General features: G+C 45.2%; 1 protein-coding gene and 1 pseudogene across 1 annotated transcript in view; both read right to left on the bottom strand.

Annotated features, from left to right (window-relative positions):
- The window catches only part of LOC126199146 (ras-specific guanine nucleotide-releasing factor 2-like), a 1,534,440-nt gene that overhangs the window by 1,378,359 nt on the left and 135,457 nt on the right, over positions 1-20,624 (bottom strand). The gene's annotated exons all lie outside the window — the stretch shown is intronic.
- Positions 19,474-19,591, bottom strand: LOC126199763 (5S ribosomal RNA; annotated as a pseudogene).

The following is a 20,624-nucleotide window of genomic DNA, read 5'->3' as shown; positions in this document are numbered from 1 at the left end:
ACAGCCTCAGCCGACCGTCCTCTGACGTGGAGCGCTGGACATCGGGTCGCCCTACCGTCCCTTGGCCGCCTTTTACGGTGCAAATTGTTCAAATGGCTCTGAGCACTATGGGACTCAACTGCTGAGGTCATTAGTCCCCTAGAACTTAGAACTAGTTAAACCTAACTAACCTAAGGACATCACAAACATCCATGCCCGAGGCAGGATTCGAACCTGCGACCGTAGCGTTCGCGCGGTTCCAGACTGTAGCGCCAGAACCGCTCGGCCACCAGCGGCCGGCACGTTTTCAGTTGGTGAGCGATCTGGAGAATGTGCTGGTCAGGGCAGCAGTCGAACATTTTCTGTATCCTGAAAGGCCCGTACAGCACCTACAACATGCGGTCGTGCATTATCCTGCTGAAATGTAAGATTTTGCAGGGATCGAATGTATGGTAGAGCCACGGGTCGTAACACATCTGAAATGTAACGTCCACTGTTCAAAGTGCCGTCAATGCGAACAATAGGTGACCGAGTCGTGTAACTAATGGCACCCCGTACCATCACGCCGGGTGATACGCCAGTATGGCCATGACGAATACACGCTGCCAATGTGCGTTCACCGCGATGTCGCCAAACACGGATGCCACCATCATGATGCTGTAAACAAAACCTGGATTCATCCGAAAAAAAGACGTTTTGCCATTCGTGCATCCAGGGTCGTCGTTGAGCACAACATCGCAGGCGCTGCTGTCTGTGATGCAGCGTCAAGGGTAACCGCAGCCATGGTCCCCGAGCTGATAGTCCATGGTGCTGCAAACGTCGTCAAACTGTTCGTGCTGATGGTTGTTGTCTTGCAAACGTCCCCATCTGTTGACTCAGGGATACAGACGTGGCCGCATGATCCGTTACAGCCATGTGGATAAGATGCCTGTCATCTCGACTGCTAGTGATACGAGGCCGTTGTGATCCAGCATGGCGTCCCGTATTACACTCCTGAACCCCCTGATTCCATATTCTGCTAACTGTCATTGGATCTTGACCAATGCGAGCAGCAATGTCGCGATACGATAAACCGCAATCGCGATAGGCTACAATCCGACCTTTCAAAGTCGGGAACGTGATAGTACGCATTTCTCCTCCTTACACGAGGCATCACAACAACGTTTCACCAGGCAACACCGGTCAACTGCTGTTTGTGTATGAGAAATCGGTTCGAAACTTTCCTCATGTCAAGACGTTGTAGGTGTCGCCACCGGCGCCAACCTTGTGGGAATGCTCTGAAAAGCTAATCATTTGCATATCACAGCATCTTCTTCCTGTCGGTTAAATTTCGCGTCTGTAGCATGTCATCTTCGTGGTGTAGCAATTTAATGGCCAGTTGTGTAGATAGTGATTAGAGGGAGGTAGTAAAGGGTTTTAGTGAACTTGTAGAAAATGATACGGAGAAAAATAGATGAATGTAAGTAAGATCGTAATGCTACGAAGCCAGCCTGATACCCATCCTTCCCTTCTGGTTGAACCAGAATCCTGATCACCAACAAAGAATTGACTGAAATAGGACGGTGCAATTCGCGAAATAAATGCTCTGCGTTGACAGTACAAGTCAAACAACGATTAAAGTGTAGATAGAGAGGAGGAGCAGTGAAAATAAAAGTGAATTTTACCATCAGAACTGCTCTCAGCAGTCATATAGGAGATAAATATTTAGTGATTCTCTTACAGTCAAGTTTCGAACAGCGATTTGGCGACCCGTATCCAACTAAGAAGGGAAGAACGTGACGTCTCAAACGTTGCCTGTAGCCGCAGCGTCGGTGTTCCGGACAATAGCCGCGACCTGTGCCGACACATCAGCAGCGGGGCGCTCTCTCGCTCCAACCTGCTTCTGTGGGGCCATGACCAAGTCCGCCGTCACTAACCACCATTCGAGAAGCTTTTGGGTAATGGAAGAGAGGAACACAATCAACCATCTGACAACCAGTCGTCATCAGAAAGCTGGCCCATGTTACGACGCCAAACTTATGTGGGGCGCTGCCTGAGGACAACGGCGTATCTATGACGCAGCAGCAAACGCAATCACCGGGCGTCGAACCCTCGACTGTCCGGGCTCCTGGCTGTACTGCGCTGTGCCGCCACGGTGGGTCCACTCACCAGCACCTAGCCGCCTTCCTATGGACCGTAGCTCCTACTAGGGCCCCTCCAGTCACGAACTGCTGGAACAGCTTCAGCCGACCGTCCTCTGACGTGGAGCGCTGGACATCGGGTCGCCCTACCGTCCCTTGGCCGCCTTTTACGGTGCAACAGCGGATTATGCGCCTGGTTCTCCTACGACATCTGTTGCACGAGACACCCGCGGTGCATCAGCCAGTGCTCCGTCCGCACTGATATCGACGAGGACGGCATCGCGAGGTCAGCTGCGCCGAGAGACTGCGTATTAGCGGCACTCGCAGAGGTCGATATCTATATCGACATCAATGCCGAGAAGAATGAATGTAACAAAGCGCATTTGCGTACACGGGCTGTCTCCTTCTGCTGCACTCACATTCATTTTCGCTACAGAATCATTCGCTCACACCAAGCTATCCCATCACAATAATGTTACACATCAATGTACATGTACTCTGACGACATACCCTACCAATAATTCCAGATTTTATAGTTATCATTAAGAATGCAACGGGAATTCCATTATTAAATGCAGAGGAAGAGAACAGACAGGTGGAAAGAGTACGTTGGCGGCCTCTATGAGGAGTATCACTGAGCCCTGTATCGACTCGTGCTACACCTTGTGTTTAGATTGCATTGGTTTTCCTTTTCTTCCCCTGACACGCTTGTTTGATATGTTATCTGTCATTAATTCGCGGCTTGGTTGTCTTTTCCCTCTGCTACCGATATCTGAGTTTTTGCTTCCGGGAAACTGCTGTAGAGCAAGTGAGATATTTGACCGGTTGTAACCTCGTGTGGTGGCGCGGAAATAGGGGCGTTGCGCGCAGAGAGTGTGGTGGACGCGGGAGGGAGTGTGGCTCTCCAACGCGAAGTAGGCGTGGTCGGTTGTACCGAGTCGCGCCACGTGATGTATGTCGGTTGTGTGTAACGAGAGGGTCGAGTTGACGTAAGAGCTCCCCGCGTGTTGTTTGTATACAGAATCGCCCCACGAGTAGATGCTGTTCATTTCGCCTTGGTGGGACGTTAACAAGCTTCTTTAAATCCTCCGTTTCAACACTGGAGCTTAAAAAGAGGACACCTAACATGAAGGAGCGGTTTCTACCCGTCAACGTTGCAGAGAAGACGCGAACTCCGGTGACAGAGCGTGTTGTCGCGTGACCCTGGCGTGTTGGGTACGCTGGCGACGCGTGCGCGGTCGGGTGTGTGGATCCTTGCCATCATAGGTCGTGTACTGCCTGTTCGAGCATTATTGCAAGTTAAGCTCGTGGAAGGTTTAATCATTAAGTAATAATTTTGTGTAACCAGCGCCTCTTCTTCCTTGCCGGCCGCGGTGGTCCCGCGGTTCTAGGCGCTCAGTCCGGAGCCGCGCGACTGCTACGGTCGCAGGTTCGAATCCTGCCTCGGGCATGGATGTGTGTGATGTCCTTAGGATAATTAGGTTTAAGTAGTTCTAAGTTCTAGGGGACTGATGACCACAGATGTTAAGTCCCATAGTGCTCAGAGCCATTTGCCTCTTCTTCCTTGTGGCCTCCGGCGACCGGGTTTCCTGTCCCTGGCACCGGTGTAATTGAAGACAGTGATCTTTCCTCCTCCTCTCGTTACTGTCCGATAGGAGGTGTAGTTTTGGCAGTTTAATCGTTTCGCTATTCTGTCGTGGGTTATGAGTAAATTCAGGCTTCTTGTTGGTTGATCATGTGGTCGCTCATTCAGGACTGTGTTGTGTAATGTTTCCTTGCACGAGGTTAGCTCTAATTCTGTCACCAAGTTAAGCCATCTTATAACAAGTTTTCGCTGGCTAAAAGTCGGTGCACTGACCAGTCTGAGAGTGGCAACTTTGTTTACGGGCGTATTTAAATTGGTCAGTATTCTGTCTAGCCTGAGCATCCCTGAGTGGGCGATTTGTGGCCGCATTACACGGCGGGTCCGTCATATCTGTTATGTTCTAATGATATTCCAGGGCACTTTTGTTTAAACTTTTTTTAAATTCCCCCAAGTTCGTAAATTCCTTTTATTGCCATTAAGCGTGTGTTTGCTGAGACCTGTTTCATTTCTTTAATGGCGGTGTTGGTAGCTTCACTACTTCACCGTACCTTATTAGCAAAGTTCTGTATTTACTTTAGTAGCCTGTTTACTAATGTTCTTTAATTTTTTTTAGTTGTTGTATTGCTATAAATTACTTTGATTGGCGTTAGCGGCGTGTTTTAAAAAGGTTGTTTATTGCCGTACTGCTAGCTTCAGTGTTTTTTAAAAAAAAATTTAAACTGTCGTATTGCTTTAAATTACTTGATTGCCGTTAGCGGCGTGTTTTAAAAAGGTTGTTTATTGCCGTACTGCTAGCTTCTGTTTTTTTTTTTTTAATTTTTAAATTGTTGTATTGCTATAAATTACTTGGTTGCCGTTAGCGGCGTATTTAAAAGGCTATTTATTGCCGTACTGCTAGTTTCTGTAAGATACGGATAAAGCATTTGTGAAAATCTCAACTCGACAGTAAACTACTAGAAATTTGGCCCCGTTTCCCAACTTGTGGTGTGGCTTGTAGTAACCGTAACCACGGTGGGTGTCAATGACTTATCTAATGACTTGATAGAGGAAGAAACAGGAGTCGATAGCTAAGAGATAGGAGATTAACTGTTAGAATCACAATTTAGAAAAACTTTGCAAGACTTAAAATCAAACAAGGCTGAAGGGATAGATAATATTAAATCGGAATTCCTAAAATCATTGGGAGAAGTTGCAACAAAAGGTTTATCACGTTGGTGTGCAGAATTTATGAGACTGGCAGTATACCTCTGGACCCGACATTTCAAGAGCCGACGATTGCTGAAATTATGCCACAATCAGTTTAACGGCTCACTCATCCAATGTGCTGACAATAATAATTCACAAAAGAATGAAAAAGAAGGTTGAGGATATGTTAGATTCCGATCATTTTGGCTTCAGGACTGGTAAAGACATAAGAGGGGCAGTTCTGACGTTGTAATTGGCAATGGAAGCCAGGCTAAAGGAAAATCAAGACATGGTCATAGGATTTGTCGAGCTGGAAAAAGCATTTTACCGATTTAAATGGTGCAAGATGTTCGATATTCTGACAAAAGTAGTGGTAAGCTATAGTAATGGACGCTCAATATACGATATGTACAAGAACCAAGAGGGAATAATAAGAGTGGATGATCAAGAACGAAATGTTCGGATTAAAAAGGGTGTAGTCTTTCACCACCAGTGTTCAATCTGTACATCGAACAGGCAATAATGGAAATAAAGAAAGGTTGGAGAGTGGAATTAAAAAGCAAGGTGAAAGGGTAACAATAAAAATATTCGCTGATAGCATTGCTATGCTAAGTGAAAGTGAAGAAGAATTACGGGATCTGCTGAAAGGAATGAAAGGTCGAATGAGTACAGAATATGGACTGAGAGTAGATCGAAGAAAGACGAAAGTAAAAAGAAGTCGCAGAAATGAGAACACCGAGAAACTAACATCAGGAGTGGTGATCAGGAAGTAGATGAAGTGAAGACTAGACAGCAAAATAACCCACAGCGAATGGCGAAACGACATCAAAAGCAGACTAGCACTGGCCAAAAGGGCATTCCTCAGCAAGAGAAGTTTAGTAGTATCAAACACAGGCCTTTCTGAGAACGTACATTTGGAGCATAGCATTGCACGGTATTGAAATATGGACTGTGGGAAAACCGGTAAAGAAGAGATCGAAGCATTTGAGATGTGATGCTACAGTTGTTGAAAATTAGGTGGACTGATAAGGCAGGGGAAGATGAGGTTCTCTGCAGAATCGGCGAGGAAAGGCATTATGAAAAACACTGATAACAATAAGGGGCAGGATGGCGGAATATCTGTTAAGACATTACGGAATTACTTTCTTGGTACTAGAGGGATCTGTAGTAAGGAAAAACCAGAGAGGAAGGCAGAGACAGGAATACATCCAGCAAGTAACTGAGTCTAAGTTGCAAGTCGTACTCCGAGATGAAGAGATTGTCAAACCAGTCAAAAGATTGATGACTCAAAAAAACAGTTGACTCATTTTTGCAAATTTATTACTAACTAGTTAAACAATAAAAAATGTTTCTATACCACATAACTGCCGCTGAATGATTACTGACATTACAGAGACACTGTTAGCAATCAGTTGAAAACACGGAGTCTGTATACGAGCCAGCAATCATATTTTGCACTTTATTTATAATTCCCCATCTTGATCGCAAATTATTATATAAATGACCGGTTTTAGCTTTCAGATCTCATCTATTAAAACAAAATTAAAGAAACTGTTGTTGTTGTTGTTGTTGTTGTTGTCTTCAGTCCTGAGACTGGTTTGATGCAGCTCTCCATGCTACCCTATCCTGTGCAAGCTTCTTCAACTCCCAGTACTTACTGCAACCCACATCCTTCTGAATCTGCTTAGTGTATTCACCTCTTGGTCTCCTTCTACGATTTTTACCCTCCACGCTGCCCTCCAATACTAAATTGGTGATCCGTTGATGCCTCAGAACATGTCCTACCAACCGATCCCTTCTTCTAGTCAAGTTGTGCCACAAACTTCTCTTCTCCCCAACCCTATTCAACACCTCCTCATTAGCTATGTGATCTACCCATCTAATCTTCAGCATTCTTCTGTAGCACCACATTTCGAAAGCTTCTATTCTCTTCTTGTCCAAACTATTTATCGTCTCTCTTCCATACATGGCTACACTCCATACAAATACTTTCAGAAACGACTTCCTGACACTTCAACCTATACTCGATGTTAACAAATTTCTCTTCTTCAGAAACGCTTTCCTTGCCATTGCCAGTCTACATTTTATATCTTCTCTACTTCGACCATCATCAGTTATTTTGCTCCCCAAATAGCAAAACTCCTTTACTACTTTACGTGTCTCATTTCCTAATCTAATTCCCTCAGCATCACCCGACTTAATTCGACCACATTCCATTATCCTCGTTTTGCATTTGTTGATGTTCATCTTATATCCTCCTTTCAATACACTGTCCATTCCGTTCAACTGCTCTTCCAAGTCCTTTGCTGTCTCTGATTGAATTACAATGTCATCGGCGAACCTGAAAGTTTTTATTTCTTCTCCATGGATTTTAATACCTACTCCGAATTTTTCTGTTGTTTCCTTTACTGCTTGCTCAATATACAGATTGAATACCATCGGGGAGAGGCTACAACCCTGTCTCACTCCCTTCCCAACCACTGCCTCCCTTTCATGCCCCTCGACTCTTATAACTGCCATCTGGTTTCTGTACAAATTGTAAATAGCGTTTCGCTCCCTGTATTTTACCCCTGACACCTTTACAATTTGAAAGTATTCCAGTCAACATTGTCAAAAGCTTTCTCTAAGTCTACAAATGCTAGAAACGTACGTTTGCCTATCCTTAATCTTTCTTCTAAGATAAGTCGTAAGGTCATTATTGCCTCACGTGTTCCAACATTTCTACGGAATCCAAACTGATCTTCCCCGAGGTCAGCTTTTACCAGTTTTTCCATTCGTCTGTAAAGAATTCGCGTTAGTATTTTGCAGCTGTGACTTACTAAACTGATAGTTGGGTAATTTTCACATCTGTCAACACATTCTTTCTTTGGGATTGGAATTATTATATTCTTCTTGACGTCTGAGGGTATTTCGCCTGTCTCATACATCTTGCTCACCAGATGGTAGAGTTTTGTCAGGACTGGCTCACCCAAGGCCGTCAGTAGTTCTAATGGAATGTTGTCTACTCCCGGGGCCTTGTTTCGACTCAGGTCTTTCAGTACTCTGTCAAACTCTTCACGCAGTATCGTATCTCCCATTTCATCTTCATCTACATCCTCTTCCATTTCTATAATATTGTCCACAAGTACATCGCCCATGTATAGACCCTCTATATACTCCTTCCACCTTTCTGCTTTCCCTTCTGGGTTTCCATCTGAGCTCTTGATAATCATACAAGTGGTTCTCTTTTCTCCAAAGGTAATTTTCCTGTAGGCAGTATCTATCTTACTCCTAGTGAGATAAGCCTCTACATCCTTACATTTGTGCTCTAGCCATCCCTGCTTAGCCATTTTGCACTTCCTGTCGATTTCATTTTTGAGACGTCTGTATTCCTTTTTGCCTGCTTCATTTACTGCATTTTTATATTTTCTCCTTCCATCACTTAAGTTCAATATTTCTTCTGTTACCCAAGGAGTTCTACTAGCCCTCGTCTTTTTACCTACTTGATCCTCTGCTGCCTTCACTACTTCATCCCTCAGAGGTACCCATTCTTTTTCTACTGTACTTCTTTTCCGCATTCCTGTCAATTGTTCCCTTATGCTCTCCCTGAAACTCTGTACATCCTCTGGTTCTTTCAGTTTATCCAGGTCCCACCTCCTTAAATTCCCACCTTTTGCAGTTTCTTCAGTTTTAATCTACAGTTCATAACCAATAGGTTGTGGTCAGAGTCCACATCTGCCCCTGGAAATGTCTTACAATTTAAATCCTGGTTCCTAAATCTCTGTCTTACCATTATATAATCTATCTGATACCTTCTAGTATCTCCAGGATTCTTCAATGTATACAACCTTCTTTTATGATTCTTGAACCAAGTGTTAGCTATGATTAAGTTATGCTCTGTGCAAAATTCTACCAGATGGCTTCCTCTTTCATTTCTCTCGCCCAATCCATATTCACCCACTATGTTTCCTTCTCTCCCTTTTCCTACTCTCGAATTCCAGTCACCCATGACTATTAAATTTTCGTCTCCCTTCACTACCTGAATAATTTCTTTTATCTCATCATACATTTCTTCTATTTCTTCATGATCTGCAGAGCTAGTTGGCATATAAACTTCTATTACTGTAGTGGGCATGGGCTTCGTGTCTATCTTGGCCACAATAATGCGTTCACTATGTTGTTTGTACTAGCTTACCCGCAAACCTATTTTTTTATTCATTATTAAACCTACTCCTGCATTACCCCTATTTGATTTTGTGTTTATAACCCTGTATTCACCTGACCAAAAGTCTTGTTCCTCCTGCCACCGAACTTCGCTAATTACCACAATATCTAACTTTAACCTATCCATTTCCCTTTTTAAATTTTCTAATCTACCTGCCCGATTAAGGGATCTGACGTTCCACGGTCCGATCCGTAGAACGCCAGTTTTCTTTCTCCTGATAATGACGTCCTCTTGAGTAGTCCCCGCCCAGAGATCCGAATGGGGGGCTATTTTACCTCCGGAATATTTTACCCAAGAGGACGCCATCATCATTTATCAATACAGTAAAGCTGCATGCCCTCGGGAAAATTACGGCTGTAGTTTCCCCTTGCTTTCAGCCGTTCGCAGTACCAGCACAGCAAGGCCGTTTTGGTTAATGTTGCAAGGCCAGGTCAGTCAATCATCCAGACTGTTGCCCCTGCAACTACTGAAAAGGCTGCTGCCCCTCTTCAGGAACCACACGTTTGTCTGGCCTCTCAACAGATACCCCTCCGTTGTGGTTGCACCTACGGTACGGCCATCTGTATCGCTGAGGCACGCAAGCCTCCCCACCAACGGCAAGGTCCATGGTTCATGGGGAAGGAAAGAAACCGTAATGAAACAATAATATGTTCAGTTGGCTGAGTCTACATGCCACTAAACCTATTGTTGTTACATTTAAGTTCTTTTTTTCTTTAAATTTTATTGCAACATGTCTGATGACAGTAACACAAAACCAATCTTATTTTGAATTATATAATAACGTGTGATGAAGACGGAAAATTACGAATGAAGATCTTTAGTACTGTGGAGAACTAGGCACTCCTCAGAGATTCAGATCCATCATCCAAAATTTGAAGATTAGTATTTACATGTAAGTGCAGGTGCTACAAGAGAAATCTGTACATTGCTTTTGTCAGGCTGCCTAACAGGATGACCTGGTCATTGAAAAGAGGGGCGAGGGACGCCAGCGGCATATTGAAGACAGTAAAATTTATGCCTGTCAGGAACGGTCAATGCGAACTCTATAAGTACTCGTTTCACGCGAGCTGTCACGCTCTCTTTAGCACTTTCTTTCCGTTTCTCTTAAATGCGGCCACGCTCCAGAGGTAACGTACAAAGTGTTACAAATTATTTATGGAATCTGATCGTTGAGCCCGACAAGTGCAAGATCTTTCTTGTACTATTTCGTAATGTCACTGGATCCTTACTGTAATAATGTTAGCTGGTGTCTATGTTACCGTTACCGTAAGAGCTATCTACAGCAAATTAGTACGAGTTTGGTTTGATGTTGAGGAAACAACATCCCTAACTCTGAAAACGGCGTGATGTAATGAAAAGTTCTGTTGGTAATGAAAGGTTGATTTAAACGTTACATCGACATTGTTATCGTCAAAAAGAAGGAGTTTTGGGTTCAGCGTCCCGTCGACGAATGGATTCCGACATCTGACCGCCGCGCCTCCGTGATCGGCGCTATCATTAGTAGTGGGGAGCGTTAGTTCAGATCCAAAGAGAAATTGTTAAAAGTGTCGATCCCAATATGTACGTAAAGTGAACTAGCAAAACATGCAAACCCTTATTTCAGACGTCCTTGGAATGAAATAATTAGAGACGCAACGTTAAACTCAGTAAAACCTAGAAATATAAAATAGTAAAATCATTACCTTTTCTAGATGAACACGACAGGCAGCAAGTTCTGCATAACACGTTCCCGTTCACAGTAGCGAGTAACAGAGTAATATGGGGGCTCAGGTAGTAAGCATAATTTTATATTTCTAGTTTTCGCTGAGTTTAACGAAGGCGATGTTGTCCTGATATATCTGACGATGCCCTTTGGCTACACTGACTAAAGGATTCTTCTAGGAAATACCAAATTAAGGTATTTGCTCTTTCAATAGTTGATATTTTTATACATGCTTATAGGTTATACAAGTCTGCACAACGCGATCCCGATTCTTAAATAGATGTTTCTGTTCTCTGTTTTCTATGTAGATAACCTGAACATGCCTAAATAAGGCAAAACCGGTCGTTAAAAAATAAAAAAAATAAAATTGCCAACCGAGACTGTTTTTAACCAATATTGTTAAGCATTTGTTTGCTGATGCCACATATGGATTGGAAGAATTATCATTAATTTTGCCTGACAAAAAAAAAAAAAAAAAAAAAAGAAGCACTATATTGGCAGGAAGAAACGAAATGAAACTGCAGGGGTTGAGGGGGTGGGGTGGTTGATATTATTTCGGTTATCACAAAATCTAGTCGAATTTAGAAACAACAGTGTGCACCCACTTTTACACTCCTGGAAATGGAAAAAAGAACACATTGACACCGGTGTGTCAGACCCACCATACTTGCTCCGGACACTGCGAGAGGGCTGTACAAGCAATGATCACACGCACGGCACAGCGGACACACCAGGAACCGCGGTGTTGGCCGTCGAATGGCGCTAGCTGCGCAGCATTTGTGCACCGCCGCCGTCAGTGTCAGCCAGTTTGCCGTGGCATACGGAGCTCCATCGCAGTCTTTAACACTGGTAGCATGCCGCGACAGCGTGGACGTGAACCGTATGTGCAGTTGACGGACTTTGAGCGAGGGCGTATAGTGGGCATGCGGGAGGCCGGGTGGACGTACCGCCGAATTGCTCAACACGTGGGGCGTGAGGTCTCCACAGTACATCGATGTTGTCGCCAGTGGTCGGCGGAAGGTGCACGTGCCCGTCGACCTGGGACCGGACCGCAGCGACGCACGGATGCACGCCAAGACCGTAGGATCCTACGCAGTGCCGTAGGGGACCGCACCGCCACTTCCCTGCAAATTAGGGACACTGTTGCTCCTGGGGTATCGGCGAGGACCATTCGCAACCGTCTCCATGAAGCTGGGCTACGGTCCCGCACACCGTTAGGCCGTCTTCCGCTCACGCCCCAACATCGTGCAGCCCGCCTCCAGTGGTGTCGCGACAGGTGTGAATGGAGGGACGAATGGAGACGTGTCGTCTTCAGCGATGAGAGTCGCTTCTGCCTTGGTGCCAATGATGGTCGTATGCGTGTTTGGCGCCGTGCAGGTGAGCGCCACAATCAGGACTGCATACGACCGAGGCACACAGGGCCAACACCCGGCATCATGGTGTGGGGAGCGATCTCCTACACTGGCCGTACACCACTGGTGATCGTCGAGGGGACACTGAATAGTGCACGGTACATCCAAACCGTCATCGAACCCATCGTTCTACCATTCCTAGACCAGCAAGGGAACTTGCTGTTCGAACAGGACAATGCACGTCCGCATGTATCCCGTGCCACTCAATGTGCTCTAGAAGGCGTAAGTCAACTACCCTGGCCAGCAAGATCTCCGGATCTGTCCCCCATTGAGCTTGTTTGGGACTGGATGAAGCGTCGTCTCACGTGGTCTGCACGTCCAGCACGAACGCTGGTCCAACTGAGGCGCCAGGTGGAAATGGCATGGCAAGCCGTTCCACAGGACTACATCCAGCATCTCTATGATCGTCTCCATGGGAGAATAGCAGCCTGCATTGCTGCGAAAGGTGGATATACACTGTACTAGTGCCGACATTGTGCATGCTCTGTTGCCTGTGTCTATGTGCCTGTGGTTCTGTCAGTGTGATCATGTGATGTATCTGACCCCAGGAATGTGTCAATAAAGTTTCCCCTTCCTGGGACAATGAATTCACGGTGTTCTTATTTCAATTTCCAGGAGTGTATTTAGACGCTGCGACCGATTTTTGCTTTGATGCGTGAGCTGTTCCAGTTGGGAATGGTGTCTTAAGGCCGCTCTATCTACACTTGTGGAAAACTGGCCTGTAACTGCTGTAACTCGTCATAGATCCTGGCATTCATATGGAGCTGATGGCCGACCAGCCCACACACTTTCTATTGGGGCAGGCCTAGGGATTTCCTTAGTACCCCTAAGACAGTTCATACATACACGTGAAATGAGTGGCCAAACGTTGTCCTGTTGAAAAATGTACCACAATACTACCGCACGAAAGATAACACATGAGGAGGCAGGACATACCACTGTGCTATCAGAGTTCCCTCAGTTGCTACCAGATGTCACCTCAAGTCATACCTGATGGCTCACCACGCCGTGGCGCCAGGAGCAACGCCGATGTGCCTCTCCAAAACATTGAAAGAGGTCGCCATCAGACTCATCGACGGTGGCCATCCAGGGTGGAGGAAGAATTGCAGTTCACTGCTGGACACAGCGTCTGCCTGTGCTTCCCAGTCACTACAACACTCCAAACGCAGTGTTGTGGTGTTAATGGCAGCCTGCGCACGCGACAGTCGTTCCCTGGTCTGGCTCTGACCAATGGTGGAGGATGACACAGAATGCTGCAGGTAGTCTGTTAGTTGTTCTGGAACGACAGGTGCGGATCTGACGGTGTTACAGTGTACATGGTGCACGGTAGGGTGATCTGTCCGTGTCGTGTCAGGTGTTGTCTACTGGAACCTTGAGGAGCAATACGTCTGCCCTCACATTCCAATGTACACAGACAACACCCACCCATCCACGAACACACACACACACACACACACACACACACACATATACAGGGTTATTACAAATGATTGAAGCGATTTCACAGCTCTACAATAACTTTATTATTTGAGATATTTTCACAATGCTTTGCACACACATACTAAAACTCAAGAAGTTTTTTTAGGCATTCACAAATGTTCGATATGTGCCCATTTAGTGATTCGGCAGACATCAAGCCGATAATAAAGTTCCTCCCACACTCGGCGCAGCATGTCCCCATCAATGAGTTCGAAAGCATCGTTGATGCGAGCTCTCAGTTCTGGCACGTTTCTTGGTAGAGGAGGTTTAAACACTTAATCTTTCACATAACCCCACAGAAAGAAATCGCATGGGGTTGTCGGGAGAGCGTGGAGGCCATGATATGAATTGCTGATCATGATCTCCACCACGACCGATCCATCGGTTTTCCAATCTCCTGTTTAAGAAATGCCGAACATCGTGATGGAAGTGCGGTGAAGCACCATCCTGTTGAAAGATGACGTCGGCGCTGTCGGCCTCCAGTTGTGGCATGAGCCAATTTTCCAGCATGTCCTGTAACGTTTTTTTCGCAGCAGAAAAAGGGGCCGTAAACTTTAAACTGTGAGATTGCACAAAACACGTTAACTTTTGGTGAACTGCGAATTTGCTGCACGAATGCGTGAGGATTCTCTACCGCACAGATTCGCACATTGTGTCTGTTCACTTCACCATTAAGAAAAAATGTTGCTTCATCACTGAAAACAAGTTTCGCACTGAATGCATCCTCTTCCATGAGCTGTTGCAACCGCGCCGAAAATTCAAAGCGTTTGACTTTGTCATCGGGTATCAGGGCTTGTAGCAATTGTAAACTGTAAGGCTTCTGCTTTAGCCTTTTCCGTAAGATTTTCCAAACCGTCGGCTGTGGTACGTTTAGCTCCCTGCTTGCTTTATTCGTCGACTTCCGCGGGCTACGCGTGAAACTTGCCCGCACGCGTTCAACCGTTTCTTCGCTCACTGCAGGCCGACCCGTTGATTTCCCCTTACAGAGGCATCCAGAAGCTTTAAACTGCGCATACCATCGCCGAATGGAGTTAGCAGTTGGTGGATCTTTGTTGAACTTCGTCCTGAAGTGTCGTTGCACTGTTATGACTGATGTGAGTGCATTTCAAGCACGACATACGCTTTCTCGGCTCCTGTCGCCATTTTGTCTCACTGCGCTCTCGAGCGCTCTGGCGGCAGAAACCTGAAGTGCGGCTTCAGCCAAACAAAACTTTATGAGTTTTTCTACGTATCTGTAGTGTGTCGTGACCATATGTCAATAAATGGAGCTACAGTGAATTTATGAAATCGCTTCAATCATTTGCAATAGCCCTGTATATATATACTTTGCACGATTTGATGTTCCAGCCAGATGGAGACCCACTATGAGGCTCTTTCAGACTATGTCAGGTGCTGATAACACTACCTCATGGGTAGTAGGCATTTTCGTGTTCTGTGTCCTTCACACTCATCACTGAATATCTGATGCTGTTTATGCTAGGCCTGGCAAAAACACTAACCACAAACGACATCAACGCACTCTACTGGCCATTCTGTCACACAGAATTACAACTGTGACCATTCACATGTTTTTTTGTTTCTTTTTTGAAATATCATTCCCTTGCCCCATACGGGAGGGCTGGCAGTGGCACAGTCCACTGCTCCTCAGCCAGTTGGCTTTACAAAAATACAGAAGGGTGATTACATAAAAAAGAGGGGATAAGAAGAGGGACATAAAGAAACACAGTAAATGGAGATGACGGGAGTTAAAATGTACACTAATATGGGGACACACACTGGGGGACAGTCAAAAATTCGATTTAATGTTAAAAGAACACAGCTGGCAAATCAAAGTCCACTTAAAAAACACTGCAGGCACACACAAGTTACAAGTCGGCCACGGGATAAAAATCACACAGAGCACAACACTTGAAAAACCACTGGAAACGACGGAGCATTCATGAAGAATAAAAAACCACTGCTAGGGACCTGGCGAGGGACTGTAGGCTGCAGAGGAGGGAAAAAGAGGGGAGGAAGGTGCGGTAGGGGGAGGCTGGGGGGGGGGGAGGGAAAGGAAAAAATGGGGCAAGAGGCGCACCAAGGGGCAGGAGATGGGCTGGGCAGGAGATGAAGAGGGAACACAAAGCTGGAGAGTGCAGAGACACTGAATGGGACACAGGAGAGGGAGGGGATACAGGAGAGGAAAGTGGCTCAGGAGAAGGGAGGGGGAGGAGAGGGAGCCCTGAGGAGGAGGCAGGAGGAAGGTGGGGTTGGAGTTGGTAGGAGGGGTAGACGTCAGGGTGAAGTTCATCATCCGGGAGGGTTAGGTGCTGGAAGTTGCGTTGGAGGTAAAGGGTGTAGAGATGGAGAGAGGGCAGGACACAACGGTAAATCATTCGCATACCCTTTTACATAAATTAAAGGTGAAGAAAGGAAAGGAAAGGGAATAAACTTACGATATCAGCTGCACCGCAACTTTATGCAGAATCAGTGGCGACGAGTGAAAATGAGTGCTGCAGTGGATCTCGATCCCGGTATGTCCTGCTTACTATAAAGTTGCGTAAACCAATGCGCCACCTGAACAGACGTTTATCGCAAATGCTACCTCGGCATGCTCCACATCTAGCGCCGTCTATCCGCTTTTCCCATCTGTGTCGTCAATGCTCACTAGTCTTATATTCCTGCTCGAAGCAGAATTTAAATCGACATCCGCACTGAAGGTTGTGGATCAATTGCTAGTCGAGGTGAATCAACTATATGAAAGTTCTTTTAGACATGCCTGAAAGAGAAGACACCACACATTCATATAAAAATGGTTCAAAAGGCTCTGAGCACTATGGGACTTAACATCTATGGTCATCAGTCGCCTAGAACGTAGAACTACTTAAACCTAACTAACCTAAGGACATCACACAACACCCAGTCATCACGAGACAGAGAAAATCCCTGACCCCGCCGGGAATCGAACCCGGGAACCACATTCATATAATTTACATATTTGCTGATGATATGTATGCGCACGAATATGTATTCACAACCAGACGTGTCATTTCAGTGCTTCACTTCGAGCCATAGTACACAGACATTTTATTCTGAGTCCAGATTGTTACTCGAGACTCTGTCTCGATCTTGGACATATTAAGTACGACAGTGGTCCATCTGAATTAATTTTCCAAGACAATGACACCATCTATACATATTGATGTGATTCCTTTATTATATGAAGTGATAAGTTTACTAGAAAGTACTTCTACCTCGGATTCTCGAGTGTGTAGTAAAAAGTTAAAGTTTTCGTCGCGTTAACTAGCATAATTAGGTACACAAATAAAAAATACCCAGATAATATCACCTAACCTGACCAAAAATAGTGACTGAGGCACTAGAATATGAATCCGACTGAACAATGAACAGTTATCTGCGAATATCGAAAGAGTGCTGTTAACAACGAAATAATAAAAAAAAGGAACTAAATTCTCTGGAATTAACTGAATACTAGTAATCACATGGTCACAAATCCTCTCAGTAAAATAAACGATTGATAACTGAACTAAAAGTCATAATATATTCTGCACAGAACAATACATTCATGGGTTCTTTATACTGAACCTCTGTTTTAAGGCATCCGTAATAATTTTAGCACTAGCCCTCACTCGGCGCATCCAAAGAAGAGCCAGTCCAGGATGGATACAGCTCAACGATTGACTAACACATCCTACATCATTTTCCTTCTTTTGGACACGACATCCTCGAACTGTGCACTCCGTGCTGTTATGTGATTGTTTTCAGTTCTCTATCGCCTTCTAGTTCGACATTCAGGTACTTCTTTACCTGGAGTTCGAAGCTGAGTGGTGGCTCGGAAGCCCTTTGATGACGGTATGAAATAAAATTTCACAAACTGATTACCAGAAAGATGTTCTTCCCACGTGCCACACTTGTCCCATCACTCAACACATGTTTGTAACACAGGGTGAGCACAAAGTCTTGCCCTGATTATAAAAAATTGTAGCAGAATAACCGTTTGACATAATAAGTTACATTTGATGACGTTACATAGGTTTGTGTTACTAGTTTCCTTTAAGACCACTTACGTTACTAAACCTCAACGTGTGCTCCATTGGTAGCTCTGAGAATGTCGAGGCGGTATTCCAGTTCCCGCCAGGTGTTTCGTAACATGTGTTCTGTTCAAAACGGTTCAAATGGCTCTGAGCACTATGGGACTTAACTTCTGAGGTCATCAGTCTCCTAGAACTTTAAGTAGTTCTAACTAACCTAAGGACATCACACACATCCATACCCGAGGCAGGATTCGAACCTGCGACCGTAGCGGTTGCGTGGTTCCAGACTGTAGCGCCTCGAACCGCTCGGCTACTCCGGCCGGCATGTGTTATGTCACAGTATCCACAGTAGCTTATATCCTAGTCTTCAGTTCGTCAACCTCAGCAACTGGTGTGACGGAGACTCTGTCTTTGATGCAACCTCAGAAAAAAAGTCAAGAGTCATAATGTTTGGAGAGCGGGGTGACCAGGGTGTTGGACCGTTCCTTCCAATCCACCGATCCGTACATTACTCCGGCCTCCAGAAATTACGCCCCTTGACTGTTTTTTCTGGGGCTATATCAAGGACAGAGTCTTCGTCACACCAGTTTCTGACGTTGACGAACTGAAGGCTAGGATACACGTTCCTGTGGTTACTGTGACAGAACACATGTTACGAAACACCTGGAGGGAACTGGAATATTGCCTCGACATTCTTCAACCTACCAAGGAAGCACACGTTGAGGTTTACTAACGTAAGTGGTCTTAAAAAAAAAAATACTAGTAACACAAACCTGCCGGCCGCGGTGGTCTAGCGGTTCTGGCGCTGCAGTCCGGAACCGCGGGACTGCTACGGTCGTAGGTTCGAATCCTGCCTCGGGCATGGGTGTGTGTGATGTCCTTAGGTTAGTTAGGTTTAAGTAGTTCTAAGTTCTAGGGGACTTATGACCTAAGATGTTGAGTCCCATAGTGCTCAGAGCCATTTGAACCATTTTAACACAAACCTATGTAATGGCATCAAATGTAAATTATTATGTCAAACAGTTATTCTGTAATAAATTGTTATAATCAGGGCAATACTGTGCTCACCCTCTACATTATTCTAGTTTTACATTTATAACTAATACGGAATAAGAAAGCTGATGTAAATGAACCGTTACAATAAATCAGTGCCGCCATTTTGCATATGAGTTTAAAGCATATGTGTACCTATAGCCGTAGCTACAGACAGAATTTTATATGAGGTGCATACTCAGTGCCAATCTCATAAACCGCATAACTTATTGGGGAGGGATTATTCTTACAGAGGCACGGTTGTGTATGGTCTTTATTTTCACGCCACCTTACTCATTTTGTGTATATGACAGGCAATGTGAATTTGACTCAGGTGCAGTTGAATTTCACAGAGCTTGGCACTCTTGTTGTTATGGCGAATGGCGTACTCCTGCATGTCACGCGACTGGAATATTGTCAGACCATCTACTGACGGTTGTTGTGGTGTTTCAGCCCTTAACAAGAAGATACGCGATATCAGCGCATTTGATCGCAGATATATCGTGCCTGTAGTTGAACTAAAACTAAAAACTCCTCCAGAACAGGCCATGAAGGCCCAACTGTACCGACCGGCCGCCGTGTCATCCTCACCCACAGGCGTCACTGGACGCGGATATGGAGGGGCATGTGGTCAGCACACCGCTCTCCCCGCCGTGCAGTGTGTGTTTCCGAGACCGCAGCCGCTACTTCTCAGTCAAGTAGCTGCTCAGTTTGCCTCACAAGGGCTGAGTGCACCCCGCTTGCCAACAGCGCCTGGCAGATCGGATGGTCACCCATCCAAGTGCTAGCCCAGCCCGACAGCGCTTAACTTCGGTGATCTGACGGGAACCCGTGTTACCACTGCGGCAAGGCCGCTGGCGCCTGTATTTGAGTTTTGATTTTATTCATAAAATATAGAGATACTGAATGGACGAGCAGAATTACAGAGCAATCTCCAAAACGTTTCTGAAGAAGAGAAATTTGTTAACATCGAATATAGATTTAAGTGTCAGGAAGTAATTTCTGAAAGTATTTGTATGGAGTATAGCCATATATGGAAATGAAACATGGATGATAAATAGTTTGGACAAGAAGAGAATAGAAGCTTTCGAAATGTGGTGCTACAGAAGAATACTGAAGATTAGATGGGTAGATCACATAACTAATGAGAAGGTATTGAATAGAATTGGAGAGAAGAGAAGTTTGTGGCACAACTTGACTAGAAGAAGGGATCGGTTGGTAGGACATGTTCTGAGGCATCAACGGATCACCAATTTAGTATTGGAGGGCAGCGTGGAGGGTAAAAATCGTAGAGGGAGACCAAGAGGTGAATACACTAAGCAGATTCAAAAGGATGTAGGTTGCAGTAGGTACTGGGAGATGAAGAAGCTTGCACAGGATAGAGTAGCATGGAGAGCTGCATCAAACCAGTCTCAGGACTGAAGACCACAACAACAACAACATCCTTGAAACGGGTTTGCGGCAGAATTCTTGAGCATATTCGAATACCGTGTAATAAATTTTCTTGAGACAGAAAGGCTACTGTCCACAAGCAAGCGCGTATTCGGAAAACATAACTTGCCCTCTCTTCTCATGATACTCTGCGAACCGTGGCTGAAGGGTAACAGGCAAAGTCCATATTCCTCGTTTTGCAGAAAGCGTATGACACTGTAGCCACTTCAGAAATTTAATGAAGGTCCGACCGTACGAAAGTAGTTGCCAGATATGTGAGTGGAAGAAGACTTTTCAAGTGATATAACCCAGTACGTCTTTCCCGACGGCGAGAGCCCATCAGAGGCAAGATGTACCGTCAGAAGTTCCCCAGGGAAGTGTATAACGGTGGTAGGACTGCTCTTGTACTTTATATACACATATGATCTGGCGAATAGCAATGTGCAACTTTTTGCTGACGA

This window comes from Schistocerca nitens, chromosome 8 (genome assembly GCF_023898315.1).
Source record: "Schistocerca nitens isolate TAMUIC-IGC-003100 chromosome 8, iqSchNite1.1, whole genome shotgun sequence".
Lineage (NCBI taxonomy): Eukaryota > Metazoa > Arthropoda > Insecta > Orthoptera > Acrididae > Schistocerca > Schistocerca nitens.
This window is presented reverse-complemented; position numbering and strand designations above follow the sequence as displayed.